Raw genomic sequence first — 24,130 nt, forward strand, 5'->3', positions numbered from 1 at the left:
GATGCTAAAGCTGAAACTCCAGTACTTGGGCCACCTCATGCGAAGAGTTGACTCATTGGAAAAGACCCTGATGGTGGGAGGGATTGGGGGCAGGAGAAGGGGATGACAGAGGATGAGATGGCTGGATGGCATCACTGACTCGATGGACGTGAGTCTGAGTGAACTCCGGGAGTTGGTAATGGACAGGAAGGCCTGGCATGCTGCGATTCATGAGGTTGCAAAGAGTCAGACACAACTGAGCGACTGAACTGAACTGAACTGAACCCACACATACAAAGGCAATATATATAGATTTCATTAACCATTTGAAAGTAAATTGAGTAAACAGTATATATACTAATACTTCTAAATACTTCAATTTACATTTCCTAAGAATAAGAATGTTCACCCATATCATCCAATTGTCTAAGTGAAGAAATTTAACACTGATGCCATACTACCATCTAATATGTAGACCTATTTCAAATTTCACTATGTCCTAATAATGCAATTATTTTAACAATCTTTCACACAGACACTTTTCAAAGCCTTTGCTGAAGAACAAACATTGGTTGTCTCAATCAGCAAACAGTGGTGAAGGTGATGTCTGCCCTCAATGAGTTTACAACATAATGTGAGAGGTATATCATTGTTGTTCAGTTGCCAAGTCACGCCTGACCCTCTGCGATCCCACTGAGTTGGCTGTATCATAATAAGACAATGAAAACTGTGATTAGGGTCCAAATAAGTTAACAAAATAAGTATGGGAGTTTGGAAAGTATTTCTAGTTGGCAAGCAGGGATAAGAGGTGCCATATTGAGGACTGTGCTGGGTAGACGGCACAGAAGAGGTTGCACCAGAAGGAATTAGGAGGTGCAAAAGCAGAAAGCAGATTCCCAGAGGGGAGAGCCAATGGGCAAGTCTGTCTGGACCACAGAGTGGAAAAGCTTGTGAACGGAAGAGGAACTATAGAGACAGGCCAGGGATGGTACTGAATGTTATGGCTTAAGATTCACTCAAGATAAAATATCCAAACACAGCATGAGACCTCAGGCAGTCTAAGAATAAATGTGTGTAAGAAAAATGAACTAGAAAATAAAATTTGATCAGCCCAGAAAGAAAGGGAGACTTACTGCTTTTTGTTTTCTTTCAACCAACAACACTGATTAAAGAAGCTGAACATTTCAGGTTTGACCAATCCCTTGACACAATACAAAGAGGAAAAAAATCCAATGGAAACAGAATGAATAACAAAAGAAGCCAATGTCCTTTAAAAAGGAAAATTCAAATTAAAATAAAGGGTGGCGGTGGTTTAGTCGATAAGTCATGTCCGACTCTTTGGGGACTCCATGTACTATAGCTCACCAGGTTCCTCTGTCCAAGGTATTTTCCAGGCAAGAATACTGGAGTGGGTTGCCATTTCCCTCTCAAGGGGATCTTCCCCACACAGGGATTGAACCTGGGTCTCCTGCACTCCTGGAGAAGGGACAGGCTACCCACTCCAGTATCCTTGGGCTTCTCTAGTGGCTCAGCTGGTAAGGAATCCACCTGCAATGTGGGAGACCTGGGTTCAATCGCTGGGTTGGGAAGATCCCCTGGAGAAGGGAAAGGCTACACACTCCAGTATTCCAGCCTGGAGAATTCCATGGACTGTATAGATCATGGGGTCGCAAAAAGTCGGACATGACTGAGCGACTTTCACTTTCACTCCTACACAGCAGGCAGATTCTTTACCAACTGAGCCACCTAAGAGGAGAAATAGAGTTCTCTGATGTGCAGCTGGACACGTGAGTGTCAGCAGAACCTTAGGTCTTTTCTTGCACCCGGGGGTAGGAGAAAGAAAAAGATAATAGTATTTGCACAATCCCTCTCTCAGAAGGGTCCTTTTCAGTGGCCCATAGTAGGATAGATGATGGTCATTCTGCACCATCGCTGGCATGACAAAGGGACACTTACATGTCACCTGCTTGCCCAACTCTAGGTCATTGCGTTAATCCTCAGTTCCTGAGCTACTCAACCATTAGGCACATCTGAGCAATCCAAGACAAGCCTTCTTTTCCTCCAAGGTCATTTCTTAGAATAGAAAATACAGAGGAATGCAAACCCCATAAGGAGAAGAGTTTCTATGGAATTAAGATGTTAGGCAGAGGATGAGATGATTGGATGGCATCACTGACTCAATGGACATGAGTCTGAGTAAGCTCTGGGGCTTGGTGATGAACAGGGAAGCCTGGTGTGCTGCAGTCCATGGGGCCACAAAGAATCAGACACAACTGAGCGACTGAACTGAACTGAAGATGTTAGAAAATTTCCCTGTCAATTGCATACATCTAGATTCTATTAGGAGAAGGCAATGGCAACCCACTCCAGTACTCTTGTCTGGAAAATCCCATGGACAGAGGAACCTGGTGGGCTGTAGTCCATGGGGTCGAGAAGAGTCAGACACAACTGAGAGACTTCACTTTCACTTTTCACTTTCATGCATTGGAGAAGGAAATGGCAACCCACTCCAGTGTTCTTGCCTGGAGAATCCCAGGGACAGGGGAGCGTGGAGGGCTGCCGTCTATGGGGTCACACAGAGTCAGATATGACTGACGCGACTTAGCAGCAGCAGCAGATTCTATTAAGGCAAACACACATAGAGTATTGCTCTACTTTTAATACTTCATAATGAGCTATATAATTGAAGTTCTTAACATTCATTTGGCTCCCCCAGATTTTCCAGGGCACTGTATATGTCCTGGGTCCACAGAGCTTTTGTGCTAAAAAAAAAAAAAATGGGACAGAAAGTTACAGTTTAAGTCTTTATGGAATCCAATCAAAATTCTTTCATTTTATGGATGGAATAATTGAAGCCCTAATGATGGATGACTCTACCATGATCACAGAGCTACTTTGTGAATGGTTCAAAACTAGAAACCAGAACTCAGGTTTCTTAACTCCAGTCAAACTACCTCTCCATCAGGTATAATAGTCATAGTCTTTCTAAAATAATACTCTATCTGTGCACTGGAACCTCTTAAAATGCAAATTCATTCAAAGTTAGATTTCTAAGTGACTAAGCTATTTCCTGGTCAAAACTGAAAATGTGAATTTAGAAAGTATACAAGGTATTTCCATGTTTAGACTGCCCAGATGTTTCAAAAACTCCGTGACAGCACAACTCCATGGCCATTCTTCCCTGGACTACTCAGTTCAGAACCGCTAATCCAGACCAGGATGTGGAGTGACCACAGACATCTCGAGCAGCAGGCATTGCCACAAAAAAAAGTCTGGACACATTTATCCTCGTGGTTTTAAACCCACATGGTGAAAAGCTTTGAAGCTTTCAGACAAAATGTGAGGGAACTGCTGAGGAAATGCAAGTGAGTGAGTGAAGTCTCTCAGTCGTGTCTGACTCTTTGCGACCCCATGAACTGCAGCCTACCAGGCTCCTCCATCCATGGGATTTTCCAGGCAAGAGTACTGGAGTGGGTTGCCATTTCCTTCTCCAGGGCATCTTCCCCAATCAAGGATTGAAACCAGGTCTCCCACATTGTAGGCAGACGCTTTACTGTCTGAGCCACCGGGAAGTGCAAGTAGGCAGAAGGTAATTACTCAAAGCTGTACTTGGCCAGGACGTTCAGGAGAAAACGCAGGGGCTGTCATCCCTCCCATCTCCACTTCCTCACCAACAGCATCTATATGCAAATCTGAGAAGCCACAACCCAAACCCCAACTTTATGGCTCTTAAAATAGGACTTTGTTTTAGTAGACAAAGTGACACATGCTGAAGCAGAAGCACCGCTTCCCGTGGTGTCTAGACAGATCTTTTATTCAAGAAGTGACCCTGTCTGACCCAGAATAATAGTTGGAAAACAATCTCATGTTGTTAGGAAAGTTAAGAGCCATTCTCCATACTACTTCCTTCATTCACATTATCCATAACAATCCCTTCCGATTACCTGGCATCTCCTTATTTGTCTTTCTCTGCCATTTTCAGGGAAATTCAGAATCTGGATGCTACGGGGACCGAAAGGTATAGCAACTGACATTGTAATCTGGCCCAGAGTCAAACTTCAATCACTAATGAATTCACTCATTCTCACTTTGCTTTGCTTCCAGTTCAGAAATATTAGCCAGGAAAGGAGCTTTAATGCCAATGTGTCTTTCTTATAAACCTCCAGAATGTCTAAGATTCATCTACTTTTTGTGTGAAAATAGCTGTTAACAGGAAGTTGGTCCAATACTCTAATGTCATGGACAATGATGCCATGATCAAGTGAAATTCTGTGTACACCCAAGGTCACAAACCTACTTGATAAACAGCTTCTCAAGATCCTTGTACAACATTATGACTTGCTACACATAAAGATAATAAAGATGAAATTACTTTTGTTCCCCTGCAACTGATGCCAGTCTTAACAGAATAGAAACACACAAATTATAGGCTCCAGAGTTCCTATAAAAGTTTGTCACTAAAATACTGACAAAATGGCCAAGACTTTAATCAGGTAACTAGTGAATGCTTTTTTTCATTCCAAGGAGGAGGAGTTTACTCACAGTGGGTTATGCCCACCCAATCTGTGCATCGAGGGAGAGGAGTAGACACAGCCTCAAAAAAGCTTTGCTATTGGCTGAGGCAAAGGAGTTGATGAAAGATAAACGGACGTTCCAAATCCTCAGCACAATGATGCCTTTTTGATTCTTTGTGATATCCTTAGTACCTAGAACAGCACCTCACAGAGAGGAGGGCCAAAGAATGAATGAAGAACAAGTGACTAAATGAATTCAAAGAATAATAAAGTACAGAGAAGAGTCAAGTACGTAGACTTAACTAAAGACTTTAAGAAGACTAGCTTGAAAAAAAGGTTTGGGTCTGGTAGGACTTCTCAAGCAAGATTTGGAACTGGCGAACTGAACAAATCAAAATCTTTTGAAAGCAAATATATTCCAAATCATGGGTTTTTCAAGAACTAATAATGTTTATGTACCATGAGGCCATTGTGCGTCTCTTATATAACTTAAACTTCCTTTTATTTAAAAAAAATTCTGGTGGAAGACTTGGTTACTTTGAAATAGGGCATAATTTTACAACTCTTATGGGTATTTAATTTTTCTCTCTCATTCTCAGCCAATTATGCTTGATCTTCTTATTGGAAATGTTTCTTGTGAATCTATTTTTCATTACTTTTTAGGGCTTAAGGCAATTTTCCAATGGCAAAATCATTGCAAGAGTTCTCATTTCTTATCTCAAGTATTTATAAGCTTTGTATATTCTAGGATGATTTTACAACTATCTTTTAACATAATCTTTGGCAATTTTATCGGCTTTCCAAAGTACTTTTAAAATTCATTTTCAGTCAGTAATGCCAATTGTATCTAACATCTTACAGAAAAACTCAACCAAATTTTTTGGCCAACTCAATACTTAGAATGGTCCCAGCACTTTAAATTCTTTATCACTTTTATATCTTAGCAAAAAACTATCAGGAATGAGGAAATGGCCAATATTTTTTGGCTCTTCCTGAGTCATTAAGTTTTTAAATTTTAATATTGATATCTGAAATAAAGAGTTGAGAGATATATGCCTCTATCATTTATTATTAACTTAGTTTCTCTCTTCATTCTAACTACAGCAACGAACAGTTCAATAATATTGGTCTTTTAGTTTGACCTTTTGTTGCAAAGATAAAGTAGGTTTTAAAGCCAAGCTTTTCAACTTATCTTTTTTTCCAATTAACCTCCAATTCGTCCTCCATGTTGTCACCAATTCTCTCAAAACACAAATCAGAACGTCAGAATTTCATACTTAAAGCTTTTGAGAACTCACCTTTGTGGTAAAGTCCAAACTGGCCTTCATTCACTCCACATGATCTGAGTGACCCGTCACCCAGCAAGTTCACACAGCTATTTATCACTTCTAAATATCACTTGAGCAATCCTTGCTACTTGAATTTCCCCGAATATTACATGTTCTCACTCCTCTCTCTTTCCCCATGTTATTCTCTTCTTGGAATGCCTGTAACTATCTGGTCAACTTAATTCTCACCAGTTCCTCAAGAATCAAAAGGTACTTCCTCTTAGAAGAGCTCCCAGGCCAATCTAAACATTCTTCTTCTTTGCCCTCATAACCCTGGGGCATCAGGGAATAGATGATGTGGACTTTGTCAGAGGGAAACCACACTATTTTCTTGGCCATTTTCTTACTCATGTCTCCACTAGCTGGTGAATTCCCTGACAGGGAATTCATCTCTACATATTCATCTCTACATCATCTCTACATGTTCTTACCATATATGCAGGGCTCAATAATGTTTCTTAACCACTGATTGAATGAATTAATGACCCATAGGAAAAAATAAACCTCAGAATATGTACATCAGTTGTCCTGGATCTTGAAATATTTTTCCAAATATTAAAAAAAAATAAATGAAAGGTCTAAGTTTTATCCCATTTAATTGTTAAACTAGACTACTGCAAAAGGAAATCCTGGAGTTGAAATAAAATGACTGCAATACTAGTGAATATAAACACGGAAAACCAATGAAAGCTTTACTAGAAAAATACTTGCTCTAATTAGAGGAAAAAAAGTGTTGCTTCTATAGAGAGCTTATAGATATCTTTCAAGGACTTAATTAAAGTTAGTTATTCTGTGAATTCATTTAAAAGCTCAAGGCTTTCTTTTCATTGGCATTCCTTTATTCTCAGTATGTGGCCCTGCTCAAACATGGCTGCATTTGGTCATGATTGTTGTGGATCCATATTCATCTCAGCTGTGGGCAAAGGGAGGTGACCATGAGCATATATTTGGGAGTGGTAAAGAGAGAAATCAGGATGTGCTGAGATTCAGGCAATACAAGGAATGAAGGAAGGTACAGGAGTCGGGGACAGAGGAACAGTGGAATCAAACTCTCAATGAGCCTTGTGCTGTGCCTGCTGCTGCTAAGTCGCTTCAGTTGTGTCCAACTCTGTACAACCCAATAGACGGCAGCCCACCAGGCTCCCTGTCCCTGGGATTCTCCAGGCAAGAACACTGGAGTGGGTTGCCATTTCCTTCTCCAATGCATGAAAGTGAAAAGTGAAAGTGAAGTCGCTCCGTCGTGTCCGACTCTTAGTGACCCCATGGACTGCAGCCTACCAGGTTCCTCTGTCCATGGGATTTTCCAGGCAAGAGTACTGGAGTAGGGTGCCTAGAACTTGGGAAAAGTTGAGTCCCTATGGCTGAAGAGTACAATTCCTAGGGCCTTTCTGTGTGGGTTGGTAGAGAGACCCATCTTAGCAAACTTCACCAGAAAAACAATATCTGGAACACACCATAACAAACCCTCAGTAATTAGCAGATTATTACACCTATAATAACTGAAAAATCACCACACTTCAATGAGTTCATGAAGTGAAATATAAAAAGTTTAGAAAAGAAAAAGGTTAATATAAAATATTTATTTTTCTCTTTCTGACTTACTTCACTGTATAATAAGCTCTATGTTCATCCACCTCATTGGAATTGACTCATATGTGGTCTTTTTACAGCTGAGTAATATTCCATTGTATATATGTACCACAATTTCTTTATCTATTCATCTGTCGATGGACATCAAGGTTGCTTCCATGTCCTAGTTATTGTAAACAGCACTGCAATGAACCCTGGGGTACATGTCTTTTTCAATTATGGTTTCTTCACGGTATATACCTATTATATATGCAATCTAGAAAGATGGTACTGATAATCCTATATGCAAGGGCGCAATGGAGATGCAGACAGTGAACAGACTTGGTGATACAGTGGGGGAAGGAGAGTGTGGCATGAATTGAGAGAGTAACATGGAAATATATATATTTCCATATGTAAAATAGATAGCCAGTGGTAATTTGCTATATGACACAGGAAGCTCAAATCCAGTGCTCTGTGACAATCTAGAGGCATGGGATGGGGTGGGACATGGGAGAAAGGTTCAAGAGGGAGGGGACATACATATACCTATGGTTGATTCATGTTGATGTTTGGCAGAAACCAACACAATATTGTAAAGCAACTATCCTCCAATTAAAAATAAATAAATTAAAAACCAATCAAACCTTAAAAAAGGGGAAAGCTTATATTATAAAGTAATTCAAAATATATACTTGAAATATAGAAAGTAAAGATAGGGATCCATATACTTTTAGGCTTAATTTTGAGAACTCTCTAAGGTCTTCAATAGTGTCTGATGAAGGTCCTATTGTGACTACAAGCAACAGAACACTCCGAATGCACACGAGTGTTTGTTCATTACCCAAATAAGGAAAGAAAGTGAGAAGCACAGGTGGACATGAACGCACATCAAATATAATGTTAAGAATAAATAAATAAACTGTAACATTAACATCGATATAGACAGGTTTCATGGTGAATAATACCTCTACTTTCAAGCAGATTCTAATAACTCTTTAAGGGCAATTTGGACCAAAAACGCTCAAGGTAACTGAACTAAAGCCATGTGTTCTGAACTCTGCAGGACTACAGGCTTTTCGACTTGTGACATTTTCTTTAATCTCTTTCCTTCCTCTGTTCTTGGTTTTTTAAATGTTATTTCCCTTTTGCCTTTATTATAAATACCCTTCCTTGACTCTGTGTTTAATTTCAAAATCTCTAATAGCAGTATCTTCACTTTATCATAAATATTGAAACTACAGACAGCAGAAAGCGTTCAAGATTAAGTTGACCCTATCATACTGAACACATTAATTTCCTTCTTATGACAATATCCCTATAAACTATATTACTGTCGTTTGTTCAAGGTTTTAAACTTTCTAATCATTTAATTTTAAAAGGAAAAATAAAATCTAATGAATTTAAAGTATACATGAAGCCTATCTCAATTGAAGAATCTACGGAGGATGGAAATAGTTTCCTGCATGGATTATATTTTTCTTGCCCTGCTAATTTGAAAGGGTCTATGATTCATTTCTATGATTTCCTGCGGCAAACATGTACGCCTCCCTAATTGTTTGAAATTCAAACCATTACATAAGCTTCCTGTAAACTTATTTCTCTCTTTGCAATAATTTATTCTCTCATCCCACGTCTAATTAACAATGTTTCCAGGACATAAGCAAAAATATTCTTTACTCTTCTCACTAAAAACTGCATAGAAATCTCTGCTGGAACCAACTCTCCCCATCCTTCTTCTGGTACAGCAAGTTACCTTGGGCTGCTGGTCATCTTTTCACATAGCCAACCCCTTCTCCTCAACTAGCTACAAACTCCTGAAATGCAGAGCTCAAGTCACTGTCTTGTCTTTTATTCCAGTCCTCTTTAATTTTTACTACTCTCCCCATCTGCCAGAATACAACAGAGGTTCAACAAACGGTTGTTAATTGAAATAGGTCAAAACTTGGGGCACACAGCATTCACACTAAATTAACTAGTGATCTGAGAGGCTGAAGGGCAGTCAGGGGATTGTATCCTGTGAGTCCCAGACAGTTGATATGAGTCTAGAGGCTTGAGGTGAGAGATTAATAAACTGAGAATGGGATCCATACCTGAGGAAAACAAACCCCTGAATAGTTTTGAGAAACCATCCCTGAAGTGATACGTTCCACCAGGAGGTGGCGCTTTAGCTCAGGACCACTCTTGGCCAAGTTTCCGCTTCGTTCAAAGGGTGACGCTATGAACCTGTAGAAACATTCACCCAGCGATGGAAATTATAGAAACATGAATTCTGTCATCCCAGATCTTGCTGTTAGGGGAAATATAAGAAAACAAATTAGAATCTCATTTAAAGAAAAGTTTTGCTTTTCCAGCAACTGTATAATCCTAGCAACAGTGTTTTGCTAGGAGGTCTCACTTTTTGATGCAAGGCATACATAGAGATGGTTTCTAAAAATAGATTTAATGTGGTAAGGTCTGAGTTTGCACATGCCTACCTTTATATTTGGCAAAAATATGTTTGGCATCAATGGGAGAAAATCTCTAAATGGATAAAGGTGGTAAAATGTGATTAGTAAGTATTGGATGTCATTTGAGGAAACAAGGGGCTTCCCTGGTGGCTCAGACGGTAAAGAATCACGTGAAATCCAGGAGACTCAGGTTCCGTCCTTGGGTCCAGAAGATCCCCTGGAGAAGGGAATGGCAACCCACTCCAGTATTCTTGCCTGGATAATTCTATGGACAGAGGAGCCTGGAAGGCTATAGTCTATGAAGTCACACAGAGTCAGACATGACTGAGTGACTAACACATTTTGAGTAAACAAATATGGACTGCCATTAACATTGGTATCCCTTTCCATAGATGTTTGTGTACAAATATTAAGTACATACAAGTTGCTGGTTCAAGGCTAATCATAATCAGATGAGCAGGTCAAGTTTATGCTTTATTAATACCAAGCTTGAAACTAAATTAAATCCTGACTTTGTGCTATGAATCATCTGCTTCACAGGGTTAGATTAAAAGAGCGGAATTTCAGAATATAGTCAACTAGAAATTCTCTTGGAAATACCCTGAAAAACTCAAAATTATGCATTAGGAGACACAGAAATGAACCAATAATTTTATAAAATGGGATCCAGGGCCTTTTCAAAATATTTAAACATCTCTAAGCTTATGGCCACCCTGGATTAGAAAGAAACAAAAAATCATCTCCCTGATATAAATGCTGTTTTCAAATCTACACTATCCAAGAGTCATGTAGAAACGTTTAAACAATGAGCGGTGTTTGGCTGTCTTTCCCAAGAGCACCAATAGACCCAGCTCTAAATAATTCAGGAAGTGTTCCAGAGAAAGTTTCAAGCCACATTTTCTTACTATTGAGGACACTTTTTCTACCTGTCCCTAGTTACTAGATTCATTTTCTCTAATAATGTGCCAGACTCATGTTCATCATTAAAAAAGAAGGAAAAATAACATTAACGAAGACATTTGCTTTATAAACTGCCACAAAGACAGACTTTTTCAGATGTAATTATTTTCCAAGATAATTTATCTTATTAAAATATGGTAATTTACCATGGTTTCAGGTTATTTGAAACCTTTCTGGGATTGAAAGCTAAAGTTAATTTCTTGCTATAAACAGCATAATTTGAACTGAAGATATTCAGGGAGCATTTTATATTCACACAAGCACATAAAAGCTAAAACTGTTTATTCATATCCAAGGTACTTTAAGGAATCTGATGGTACCCCAGGAATCTGCATACGCTTCAGTACTGGAGTGCAAAGGGCAGATCAGAAAGGATAGAACTATCCTCCCAAAACTGATCCAACCTGTGCTGGCTGCATCCTAGGCTGATAAGGACTTAGGAAGAAAGCCCTTGCAAAGATGTCATTTTTGACGACATCAGGATGCCCAAATCAAAAATCAGTGGGATTGGAGGCTTAATGAGGCACTTTGTTATTCCCTGCAATAAAAAATAGAGACGGAGTTCTTCAGGCTTAATTACCACATCTGTTATTAGGCACTTTACCGTGATTGACTGGAGTGTATGTCGGACACGGTGCCAAAAAAGCCTCCCCATGAAAGCAGCTCCTCGCTCGCTGCCTGAATGGCAGCAGCCTCTGTTACAACCAGGATTTCCACGGCCAACAGTCACAGCCTGGTGTGCACAAGCCCCTGTGCCAGCTGAAGGCACTTTTCCCTGGTGCCAGTTAAACTGGAAGCACGGCCTGGGCTGCTTGCTCTGACTTCTTTTTTTCTCTCTCTCCTGTGGACTCCATTTCTATCATGTTCACCTAAGGCCCATGATTGGAGAAGGCGATGGCACCCCACTCCAGTACTCTTGCCTGGAAAATCCCATGGATGGAGGAGCCTGGTAGGCTGCAGTCCATGGGGTCACTAAGAGTCAGACACGACGGAGCGACTTCACTTTCACTTTTCACTTTCATGCATTGGAGAAGGAAATGGCAACCCACTCCAGTGTTCTTGCCTGGAGAATCCCAGGGACGTGGAAGCCTGGTGGGCTGCCGTCTATGGGGTCACACAGAGTCGGACACGACTGAAGCAACTTAGCAGCAGCAGCAAGGCCCTTGATAAACAACAGGCCCAATGGAGAGAGGACAGAGCAGGGCAAGACCAGGAGGGCCCAGCTCTGGCTCTGTTGTGGTCCTACCTGCAGGCACTCACATTAGGAGCTCTGATGGGATCCTACCAATGAAGTGCATTTACTAGTTACCGAGCTAATCAGTACTCTTGCCTGGAAAATCCCATGGACGGAGAAGCCTGATGGGCTGCAGTCCACCGGGTCGCGAAGAGTCAGGCATGACTGAGCGACTTCACTTTCACTTTTCACTTGAAGGAAATGGCAACCCTCTCCAGTATTCTTGCCTGGAGAATCCCAGGGACAGAGGAGCCCAGTGGGCTGCTGTCTATGGGGTCGCACAGAGTCGGACACAACTGAAGCGACTTAGCAGCAGCAGCAGCAGAGCTAGTCATGACTTGAAAACATGAATCTAATCTGCAAAACCAGGATGCTGTCTTCTCAGGACCCCTAGATCCTTGGATGCCTTGTGCCCTACGAACCAACCACCAAATTGAATTTTAGGAACTTATCATCTCATTCTGTAATCTTTGCGAGCCCATGGATTGCAGCCACTCCCCCTCCTCCCTGCACCTCCCGCCCCCCACCCCAGGTTCCTCTGTCCATGGAATTCTCCAGGCAAGAACACTGGAGTGAGTTGCCATGTCCTTCTCCAGGGTATCTTCCAGACCCAGGGATCAAACTCGGGTCTCCTGCATTGCAGGCAGTTTCTTTACCATCTGAGCCATTGGGGATTTCTAACATATATATTAGGGAAACTTAAAGCCATCTCTCTGTGTCCCCAGGAAAGCTGCTCACTGATTCTTCCAAGTCTGTGTATGGCAGTAAGTGGGCATCTACTAATTAAACTGCAATTCATTTGAAAACAGCTGCCTTTTAAAAATATGCCATCCTTCAACTTAAAACTGCAAAAATCCAGACACCCAGTGCTCTCTCTATCTCTAAATCAAATTACTGTGCAGGCAGAAGCACTGGGACAATTATTAGCACAGAAAACCATTCTTCAGACCAGACATACAAGCAGGAAACCTCTTACCCAAACACATGCCAGGTAGGGAAACAAACACACACTCACCTAACCAGAGCTGTCTAAAGTAAACAATGGCCCAGTGCTAGAGAAGTTGTGACGTATGGTTGTAACGTACGAGATGAGAAAAGATTACAACATGTATACCTTGTAAATATTCTTCTGGAACAATCAAGTATAAAGAAGAATGTCCTTGAGGCCTTCTCTCTGTGTTTAATTTGCTCTTAGAGGATGAGATTATATAAATTTATGATGCACTCCCCATTTGCATTTTTATACCAAGCAATACCCATGGTGTTTTGGGTATGTGGTTACTCTCAATGGTGATCTGTGCATAGACTATAACTCAGAAATAACAGTGAGTAAACCATGAGAAGTTGGCAAACAGGAAAAGGACTTTCTACTCTATTAGAAAAATCAGAGCAGCATTTAATAAAAATAAAAGGAATGTATGGTTTTCTGAAAAAGAATGAACATGTATAAAAGTCACTGTCTATACATTTGGAGGCATCTCAGATATGACATTTTCTCTGCCTTGGGATGGAGACTGTCAGTTCCCTAGACGTTCACCCATAACGCCTGCCTACTTTTCAGCAATTTTTTCCAACTTGTGAGGGGAGGGAGGAAACGGGCTCTAGGAAACAGATCTCAGGCTTCTCAGACAAATGGCAGTCCATTTCAGTGTCACACACTTCCTGCAAGTCATGATTGCTGAAGAGCCCTCTCACATTCCCCCGACTTCTGAAATGTGGCCTTTCTCTCCTCTATCCCTATAATATAAATGACGGAGGCTCGTTTTTAAACTAAGCCTTTCCCTTATTCTCTTTTCTGTTTATCCACAATGAGCCTTTGTGATCCCCTAAGAAAAGAAGAGAGATAGTAGAGCAGGGTGGAAGTGGAATCAACCAATTCTGAAATTATATAAAGTCTACTCTGACAGCAACAACAAAAAGAGAGCAATTTCAAAGCAATATTCATTCAAAAGATAAAATTATACAAATAATGGTTTTTGTGGTATTACAGAGAAAGAAGCTTTACATTAAAATACTTAAAAGCAATTTGGCAATAATTTCTCAGATATGATACCAAAAGCACAAGCAACAAAAGAAAAATGAGGTAAACTGGACTTCATAAAAATTAAAAACTTTATTTTTTAATCAAAGGACATTAGCAACAGAGAAAAGGCAACCCACCCAATGGGAAAAAATATTTGCAAATTATATATCTGATAAGGGATCGATATCTAGACTATTAAAAAAACAAAGACTAACAACTCAGCAACAAAAAATAATTTAATTAAAAATGGGCACAGAACTTGAATAAATATTTCTTTAAAGAAGATACAGTATTGGCCAATATGCTCAGGAAAAGATGATCAACATCACTAATCACTAGGAAAATGCAAACTGAAACAATGAGATACCCCTCCACATCCATTAGGATTGCTATTATCAAAACACAAAACTAAAAAAAAAAAAATGAAAATAACAAGTGTTGGTAAGGATGAGAAGAATTTGGAAACGTGTGCATTCTTGGTGGGAATGTTAAACACTGTGCTGCTGTGGCAAACAGTATAGCTATTTCAATTAACTAAAAAAATAAACATGAAATTGCCATATGATACAATTCTACTTCTAGGTAAATACTCTAAAAGGTTTGAAAGCAGTGGCTCAAACAGATTTGTACACCAATGTTCATAACAGAATTATGCACAATATCCAAAAAGTAGGAGTAATACAAATGTCTACTAATGGATAAATGGATAAACAAAATGCAGTATATTTATACAACGGAATATTCAGTTCAGTTCAGTTCAGTCACTCAGTCGTGTCCGACTCTTTGCGACCCCATGAATCATAGCACGCCAGGCCTCCCTGTCCATCACCAACTCCCAGAGTTCACTCAGACTCATGTCCATCGAGTCAGTGATGCCATCCAGCCATCTCATCCTCTGTCGTCCCCTTCTCCTCCTGCCCCCAATCCCTCCCAGCATCAGAGTCTTTTCCAATGAGTCAACTCTTCGCATGAGGTGGCCAAAGTACTGGAGTTTCAGCTTTAGCATCATTCCTTATTATTCAGCCTTAAAAAAGGACGTTCTGACACATGCTACAACATGAAAGAAATGAAGACATTACACTAAGTGAAACAAACCAGCCACAAACGCATAAATATTGTATGATTTCCCTTATACTAGGACTGCAAGGAGATCCAACCAGTCCATTCTAAAGGAGATCAGTCCTGGGTGTTCATTGGAAGGAATGATACTAAAGCTGAAACTCTAGCACTTTGGCCACCTCATGCAAAGAGTTGACTCATTGGAAAAGACCCTGATGCTGGGAGGGATTGGGGGCAGGAGGAGAAAGGGATGACAAGATGAGATGGCTGGATGGCATCACCGACTTGATGCACATGAGTTTGAGTAAACTCTGGGAGTTGGTGATGGACAGGGAGGCCTGGCGTGCTGCGATTCATGGGGTCGCAAAGAGTCAGACACGACTGAGCAACTGAACTGAACTGAGCTGACTGAGATACCTAAAGTAGTCACATCAGTAGCCAGAAAGTATAGAACGGTGGTTGCCAGGGTGGGGGTCACAGGGACATCAGTATTTGCTGTTTAATGGGTGAAGAGTTTCCATCTGGGAAAATGAAAAAGTTCTGCAGATGGTGACAGCGATAGTTGCACAAGAACAGGAGTAAACCTAGTGCCACACAGCAGTACACTTAAAAATGGCAAACGTTACACCTCTTTTATCACAATTTAAAAAAAGAAGTAAGGGGAACTAAGCCAAGTTCTAAGGAGTGAGTAACAGATACCTGTCCAAGAGGTAGGGACTTCTTGTTTGCCTTTCTTTTTTCACCTGTCTGCATGATTTAAACACACATTGTGCATTCTTCCACAGATCACGGGACCGTAAGCCAGTCGCTAGAACTCAAGGGTGGAAGGAGGGACACGTCAGTAATACAATAACAACAGAGTGATCCTGTGCCTATTCAGTGCCACCACTGCCTTCTCTGCAGGATTCCACCAGGGAAGTCCCACTCTGCAGGATTAGGGGTGCAAAATGTCCCCTTTCTGCTCTCCTAGAGAGCTCTAAACAGAAGACGATTCCTCCGGAACCCACCAACAGAAGCCAAAATAGACAATTTAGCGCGCTCTCTCTCAACTTTAAGCAAATGGAAACCAAAGGGCATCTAACATTTTGAAGCCCCTGTGCCTGTCAGAATCCCAGCTCTCGACCCCTGTCTGCCTGAATTCAAAACTCCATTTCACTTGTTTAACTCGCAATGAATGAACTTAGGGATGCGGACTGGTGTGCACGTCTTACTTTCTCGGAGAAGTTATCAGGAATTTGAGGTTAAAACTGAGTAACTTGCCTTCCTCGACTTCAATTCTAAATTCCTGCGCTTGGATTTTCTGGGTCAAACAAAACAAAGTAGCTTTGCTTTGGAGTTTTATTCCCTTCCGCCCCCGCCAACTCGTCTAATAACTAATGAAGTTAAGATGACACAAAACAATGCTTTTTTGAGTGCAGAATGCACATCTCAATCCCTTCTGGCAGGTACTCCTACAGAACAGTTGTTATTTATAATACCTATAAGGGAGAGAGGAGATTAAAAGATCAAGTCCCACTGCACTTCTCCACAAAGCCAGCCACAGCTGTATCGGGGCTTCGGAGCAACTGCTCGGCAAGGAGACAGCAAGCCTTCTGTTCTGCAGGGTCCGTTCAGGTCACTGCATGTGGCGTGGATTAGACAGTCCCGGGTCTCTGTTACCCAGAGGGGCAGGACTGGCCTTTCCACTCCACAATCCTGAACTAGGGCTCTGTGCCGCCACCAGACACTCTCTTCACAGTCTCTTGGGGAACAGTAGCAGATATCAGATTTTAAATGCTAACACTTTCTTTTCTTCTTCTTTTTTTTTTAATATATGTGTAGATTTTTTTAAAAGAGAAACAGAAAGCACATTTGTACCTGTTTTTCCTGAAGATCTGTCATAACGAAGTAGAAGAAAATACATCCATCGTGGATAGAAGAAGGTAGTTTAGATTTGGTGTGATGTTAGCCATAATGGAGGACTTTGCTAAAGTTGTGCTTTAAGTTCCATATGTCCGGGCCCAGCTCTGCAGTAACCAGGAGCCAGTACAGAGGAAGGGTCCCCAGGAAGGCAGCCGTCCCCAGACTCATCCCAGGCTCCTCCAGGGCAGAGAAGGGACGGGGATCAAGCTCTGTGAGCCACACAATCGTGCTTCCTCCATTCGGTGCCAAGCCCCTCAGACAGCTCTGCTCGCTGCCAGCGCTAAGCCTCACCCACCTTAGTCTCACCTGCCCGTTCAGCCATATCCTGCACTCCAGACTCGCCCCCGAGGCTTCCTGGTCAAGGTCATGGCATTGCAAAGGACCTTTTTGACCTCTTCATTTCATAAATAGGAAATCAGGCATGAGACAGGTTTTTAGGTACCTAAGATCAAACAGTGGTGGATTTAGATCTCAAGTCAAGAACTCCAGGCTCCAGATGCATTCATTGATCACCCTACTATTCTGGACCACCTAGTAGGGCTCTGAGCATGCTCCCGTACTCTAGAAGTATTTGCTTATTTCACTCAAGGCCATGCAAGTGTGTGTGTATATGTGTGTGTTAGTCACTCAGTCATGTCTGACTCTTTGCAACCTCATGGACTGTAGCCCACCAGGCTCCTCTGTCCTTGGGATTTCCCAGGCAAGAGTACTGGAGTGGGTTGCCATTCCCTTTTCCAGTGTGTGTGAAGATAGACAGACAGACAGATAGATACGGATTAGTGACACTAATCTTGAGATTCACATTACTGTGTATGCTTTTCATTGGCACCAAGAGGAGAAAGCACAAAAAACTACCTCAAAGTGATACAGTTCTAAAAGTGGGCAGCTACACTCATGAGTAATGCTGGAATTTCAAATTTGGGTGATCCCATCACCTCCCACAACTCAGCAGGAAGTACATTTAAGGTAAAGCTTGAACCAAATCAATGAAGTGAAACTCTTAAAAGCCCCCCTCTCTTTAAGCAATTTTGCTTCATCTGGACTTCTTTCCCCTAACCATGGGGTTCCCGCTGGGCCTTCAACAATGATCCTGGGGCCTGACTCTGACCTCCCACAGGCATCTTCACTTTCCCATCTGCTCAGCTGCCAATAACTGCAGCACACAAAGAACGAGCGGGACGGTCACTGCACATGGCTTTTTCTCTGTGGGCACAGTAGTCAAAGCCTGGCAGAGGTCATCTCACATCTCAGAGAAGAGGCCACAGAAGAAAGCCCGCCGTGGTTCCCCATAGGTTTGCTCTGCCTCCAGTCTTCCTTGCGGTGGATCCAATGCCTAGACAGATGGCGAAGCTGTTTTTGTTTTAAAGAACTGGTTCTTAGAACTCCATGGCAAAACTCGCCTGGCTTCCAAAGCCCTGTGTTTACTGACTGACACTTTGTTCTGCAAATCTGCCTGCCAGGCTGTGGTTGCCACCCTCCTCAGCAGCAGAACCTGACACATTCCCCAACAAAGGAAACGGACGAGGTGCAGCACCCACCAACCCATGCAAACACCGAGGTCTCCTCCTGTGCCAGGGGAGGAATCTACATGCCACCGGGGCCCTAATGATGCGGCCTCGTTTTCACACACACCATACAACCTAGCCAAGAAATGAAAAAGGCTCTTTCAAATTCTCCCAACTACACAAGAGCTTCCTCAGATCAAGCTCTAAGAAATCCTCCAGGGATAGAGAGGAGTCCCTGTCTGCCCCGCCTGAACTCTGCAAATTCAGAAAGAACGGAGTTTTGTCCTCTAGGGAGGGGGCTGCACATAAGTACCCACTTCAAATTCTAAAAGCGAATTTAGGGGATCACTTTCAGAAGCTCTCTGGATGCTGTAACAATACAATATCCTCAATCAAAGACAATTACTCTGGAAGGTGACAAATGGACCTAGAGGGTGAGCTTATAGGATGATGATCACAATCATAAAAATTACTCTACAGCAGTGATGGGCTGCGGGGAGGCCCGCGGAATGATCCCCAGTGGCTGCACAAACCAAACTACAAAGCATCATTTGCATCCTGCCTTGAAAACACAAGGCCAGGATTTTCCCCTGCCCTACCTTGGCAGAGCTCCACACCATAAGCTTTTTGCTTTTGTTTTTTAATAGTGGAAGAAAAGTGTCTTTGCTCCAGGCGGGTCTTCACCAAAATAAAAGTAGACCATCTGGCTAGCTGTCCCCAGGAACTCTCTGCACTTGAGTCCTTGCCTGGGCTTAGGCAGAGTTCGCACCCTTTTGGAAGGGGGATGTCCTCCGTGGAAGAATCCACCTGACCTCTCCTGGCCCAGGTGAGGTGCTGTCTGGCTGGCACAGCCTCCATTATTGACCCTCCCTTTACACTCTCACCACTTCAATCCCTCTGCCTCCTATGAAAGGATAGCTAGGAAGTCAACTGTTCAAAACCTGAAAGTCCAAAGCACAAATTGTCTACCCCTTCCCTCCCCGCACATCCTTCAGACAATGGTTCTCACTCACTCTTGACTATTCACCACTCATTAGCATCTCCAGTAGAGGAAAGATGAGGTCTTGGAGAAAGTTTCTCATCAAGCAATGATGCGACCTCGTGGCCTCGCTGGTGTACAGTGGGAGACAAGGTCAAGATTATCCATTCAATAGGATGGCGGGTCAGGTTCTCTTCTTCATGTTATTCTTCTATACCCATAGTTCTGAATAATCTCAAAATTAGTCAAGCCCACAAATGCTTGAGTTCCTATTCTATGAAAGAAAGAAGGAAAGGAAGGCAAGAAGAAGAAGGGAGGGAGGAAAAAAGTAAGGGAGGGAATGGGAAGAAAAAAAGAAAATGTTTACATGTCTTGGTTTACTCAGGCTGCCATATCAAAATACCACAGACTGGGTGACTTAACAATATAAAGTTATTTCTCATAGTTCTGGAAGTCCAAGATCAAGGTGCTGGCCAATTCAGGCTTGCGGAGAACTCTCTGCCTGACTTGCAGATGGCCCCCTTCTCATTGTGTCCTTACATGATGGAAAGAGAGAGTTCTAGGGTCTCCTCCTCTTCTAATAAGGGAACCAGCTCTACATGATTAGGGCCCCACATCATGACCTCATTTAGTCTTCATCACCTCCTCACAGGTCCCATCTCTATATATAGTCACACTGAGGGGACAGGATTTCAACAGATGAATTTGGGGAGACACAACCAAGTCCATGGCATTATGCCTGACCATTTGGGGACTGCATGGTAAACCAGACATATCGCATGTGCTCAGGAAATTTATATTCTAGAATTAATTTATGCTAAGAGTAGAAGGGCCCTCAAACTTTACGCAGTCTTTTCCCACAAGCTCCAAGGATTACTTCTAGAAAAATTCCAAGAAGGTACCTTCTGATGGGGGGCGGGGGCTGGCTATTTTACCCTAATTCAACAGAAAGGGTCACAGAGGCACAGAGAGCTGAGGTGGCCAGGGCACTTGTGATGAGGTAACATAAAGAAATTAAACTCAAAGTGTGCCTCTATCTCCAGAGGGAGACAATACCATAAGGTTTGAGGCACCAACCACATTCCTTATCACTAGACTCCTAATACTGAAAGGGCAGAATCTGTCAGGCCAAGATGTTCAAAAAGACTTCGTGATTCAGATTGCAAGAGGAACATTATTTGGAAACTTTTGTCCAAGCCAAGATCAGAACTGCAGCTTGTTAGAGAGAGGAACTCTACTGTTTTCCTGAGTTCTGAAGGAAGAGTTTCTATGCTTATTGATTCAACACGTTCAATATCCAAAATAGTACAGCATATGAAAGAGAGCGTAGACCCGAGGTGCAACACACCAGGATTCCACAACAGCCTCACTGAATTAAAAATGGCGATGACCTAGACAAATCCTTGAGTAGAAATCAATCAATCCAATACAATCAAGTAAAACTTACTGAGTGTTTACTATATACCAGATAAGTCATAAGTCTTTCCCATTTATCATCTCAATTAATCCTCAGGACAGCTCTCTGAGAAAGTTAATATTCTCCCTGCTTAATTGATAACGAAACTGAAGTCTGGAGTAACTGGCTCATGGTTATACATCTAGTAAACACGGAGCAGACCAGAATTCAAACCCAGGTAGTCTGGTTCTAGAACCCACACTTTAAACCACATTATAGCACAATCTGTGCTTTAGCTTTTCAACTACAGCTGTCCACTGGACAGAGTGATCAGTGTTTGAAATGTATAACTAGAATCTAAGTCCAAGAAGGCAGGGACCTTGCTTCTCTTAGGTAATGCATAGAAAATTGCATGGAACATAATAGGTAGTCCATGAATATTTATTAAATAAATAAATAACAGATTGTATTAGATTTAGTGAAATTACTATATTAGTTTCTTTATTGTCTTCCCCATTTTTATATCATTTTCTACTCCTGTCAGCAATGATAACCCTTTAATAATCACTGCCTAGTAAATGTAAGTAGATTTCAAAGATTTCCCAACTTGGCTCCAACCTCCTGCAACTTTATTTCTTGGTATCTTTGTTAACAAGCATGCCACTCTGCTCATCTCTGCCTGCCCCTGTTCCTACCCTCACCCACTCTCACCCAGCCCTGAATTTCTATCAACTGGGTTACTCTCTCCCTCTTCTCCATTACAGGATGCTCACTTATCTTTCAAAGCCCCATCTCTTCTAAGAAGCCTTCTCAACAAACCCACAGTAATCTCTCCCTCTTCCAAGACAGGTTCACTTAGAAGATATCACCTGCTTCCTTATTCTTTCCTGTCCCCAGACTGGCAGTGTGCTGAGGGCAGGTACCAGGCCTTGACATGTTGAATATCCTCTCCAACATGCAGCAAAGACTTGGCTGTTCAGACACATCGTGAAGAGAGATCGACTGACTGATACAGATACATCTCATCTAAAGGCAAAACATTTGCTCATTTCTTTTCAATAAAGGCCAAAAAAATAATTAAAGTAAAATCCACATGATGTAAAATTCATCATTTAACCACACTGTACCACCATCACCCCCATCTACTTCCAGAACATTTCATCACCCCAAAAAGAAATCCTGCATGACCCAATCACTGTTCATTCCCCTCCTATAAACCTCTTGTAAGCATTAATCCACTTTTTAGCTCCATGGATTTGCCTGTGCTTGACATTTCATACAAATGAAATCATACAACATGTAGCCTTCATGTCTGGTTTCTTTCACGAGCATTATGTTTTCAAGATTCATCCATATTCTAGCATGTATCATACTTTATTCCTTTTTAGGGATGAATAATATCCCATTGTATAGAGATATGACATTTTGCGTATCCAGTCTCCAATCATCAGTTGGTGGGCATTTGGGTTTTCATCTTTTAGTTTTTGTGAGTAATGCTGCCACATGTTTTTGTTCAAATCCCTCTGAAGTCTGCTCACATCTTACTAGGAAAGAACAAATTCATTGACTAAAAGTGCTAGTTGCTAAGTCATATCCAACTCTTTGCAACCCCAGGACTGTAGCCTGCCAGGCTCCTCTGTCCATGGAATCTCTGGGCAAGATACTGGAGTGGGTTGCCATTTCCTTCTCCAGGGGATCTTCTGGACCCAGGGATCCACCCTGGGTCTCATGCATTGCAGGCAGATTCTCTACTGTCTGAGCCACCAGGGAAGCCCTTGGTTCTATAGTAGAGATAAATAACTTTTCTCTTAGTAAAATACTATCATCATTAAAAAATATTCAGGTCCATAAGCAAATTTAATTGTTGCTGATTCCACAATATTTTGAATTCCTTATTGTTTATATCATAGTATATCATAGGCCATATTTTCTAACTTCTGTATTTAATTAATATAATCATACTTAAGCACAAGGGTAATTCTCTCATAAAATCATAAGCAAACCTTATTCCTAGACATGTTAATTTAACATTATTTGGTGTTAAATAATAACTAAGATTTATTGAGAGCTTACTACATACCTACGTAACACCCTTTGAAGTATATACTCTTGGCATTTCACAGGGGTTGAAAAGAGGCTTAGAGAAGATAAGTAGACTGCCAAGGTCACAAGGGTTTGGGCTGGAGATCGGACCCTCACCAGGGTTATCACATTTCATACAGTAAATCACAAGGTCAGCCAGGAGTAGACCCCGACCATCAACATCTTGTCTCCTTGCTCATGACTTTAATCACACGTGTTTGTGTAAAATCAACAGTGAACCTTTAAGCCCAATGCCCAAAGGAAGTGTACAGAATGGATACTCAAACCTCTCACAGATGTGCTAAAACCATTTCAAAGCCAACAATTCCAAAATCTCCTTCAGGAATGAAAAAAAGAAAAGAAAACTATTTTTTCCATCTGAGTCTATCGGTTGTATGTGGTAACAGCAAGTTAGGATGTTCTAATAGGTACACGGAACAATCCACATTGATGATGAATAACGCCTTCTACACAGAAAAAGGACCACAGGCCACCCACATGCTGGAAACATCATTTTGCTCATAGGGCCATTCCACCATCACAGGTATTGCTCCTGGAGCTCACTGCAGCTCAGGAAGTGATGGCTGAAAAAAGTGAGAGAGGTGAGCCAACATCTTACTATGTCCCAGTTAGAAAAATAAAAGAAATAAATGAAAGCATTTCAATATTAGACTTTGAGAGAGATATCATCTAAAGATTCAGGAAAACATCCATGCCCCAGAGTTGCTCTCTGATTTCTCCTGACAGATTACAATGAACAGGAGAAGAGTGGAAAGCAGGAATGAGAAGGTTTGCTAGCCGATCAACTTGGAGAGGTGATTTTGTTTTAGATTCTGAAGAGTGGGGCTCTGCTGACATTACTGACCTCTTAGGCACTGGATTTGCTGCCTGGAAAAGTACAACAATCAACTATGATGGTGTTGGTCTGTTGCTTCCTGACACACAGCTCTTCTGGCTATAGAAGTAAGGGCAAATTAAAGGATGTTTAAATCTTCAGGCCTCCTTAGCCCCTCCAAGACCCAAATTTTGTGACAGTTGGGATTCTGAGTTTATTGTTTTCCATCACTGTTACAGCTATAATTTGGTATTAAACATGATGCTTTAAAAGTTTTTCAAACTTTTTACTGAAGTATAAAATATATATCACAAA

The 24,130-nt window shown here is 41.6% G+C and overlaps 1 protein-coding gene across 12 annotated transcripts in view; it reads right to left on the reverse strand.

The window, feature by feature from the left end:
• MEGF10 (multiple EGF like domains 10) overlaps positions 1–24,130 on the reverse strand; it is a 480,748-nt gene that overhangs the window by 143,715 nt on the left and 312,903 nt on the right. The window contains exons 8-9 of one of the 12 annotated variants that reach the window (XM_086410529.1): positions 19,537–19,776; positions 17,314–17,460 (exon numbers count right to left, since the gene is read on the reverse strand). The exons of 8 other annotated variants lie outside the window; for them this stretch is intronic. The gene's annotated coding sequence lies outside the window, so the exon portion shown is untranslated. Of the gene's footprint in view, positions 1–5,791; positions 6,005–9,483; positions 9,681–17,313; positions 17,461–19,536; positions 19,777–24,130 lie in introns of those variants that run through there. 3 more of the 12 variants (XM_086410532.1, XM_086410528.1, XM_086410527.1) reach the window with 3 other exon arrangements.

The sequence above is a fragment of the Bos grunniens genome, chromosome 7, assembly GCF_055505025.1.
Source record: "Bos grunniens cultivar Pamir isolate PY7600 chromosome 7, Bosgru_T2T1.0, whole genome shotgun sequence".
Lineage (NCBI taxonomy): Eukaryota > Metazoa > Chordata > Mammalia > Artiodactyla > Bovidae > Bos > Bos grunniens.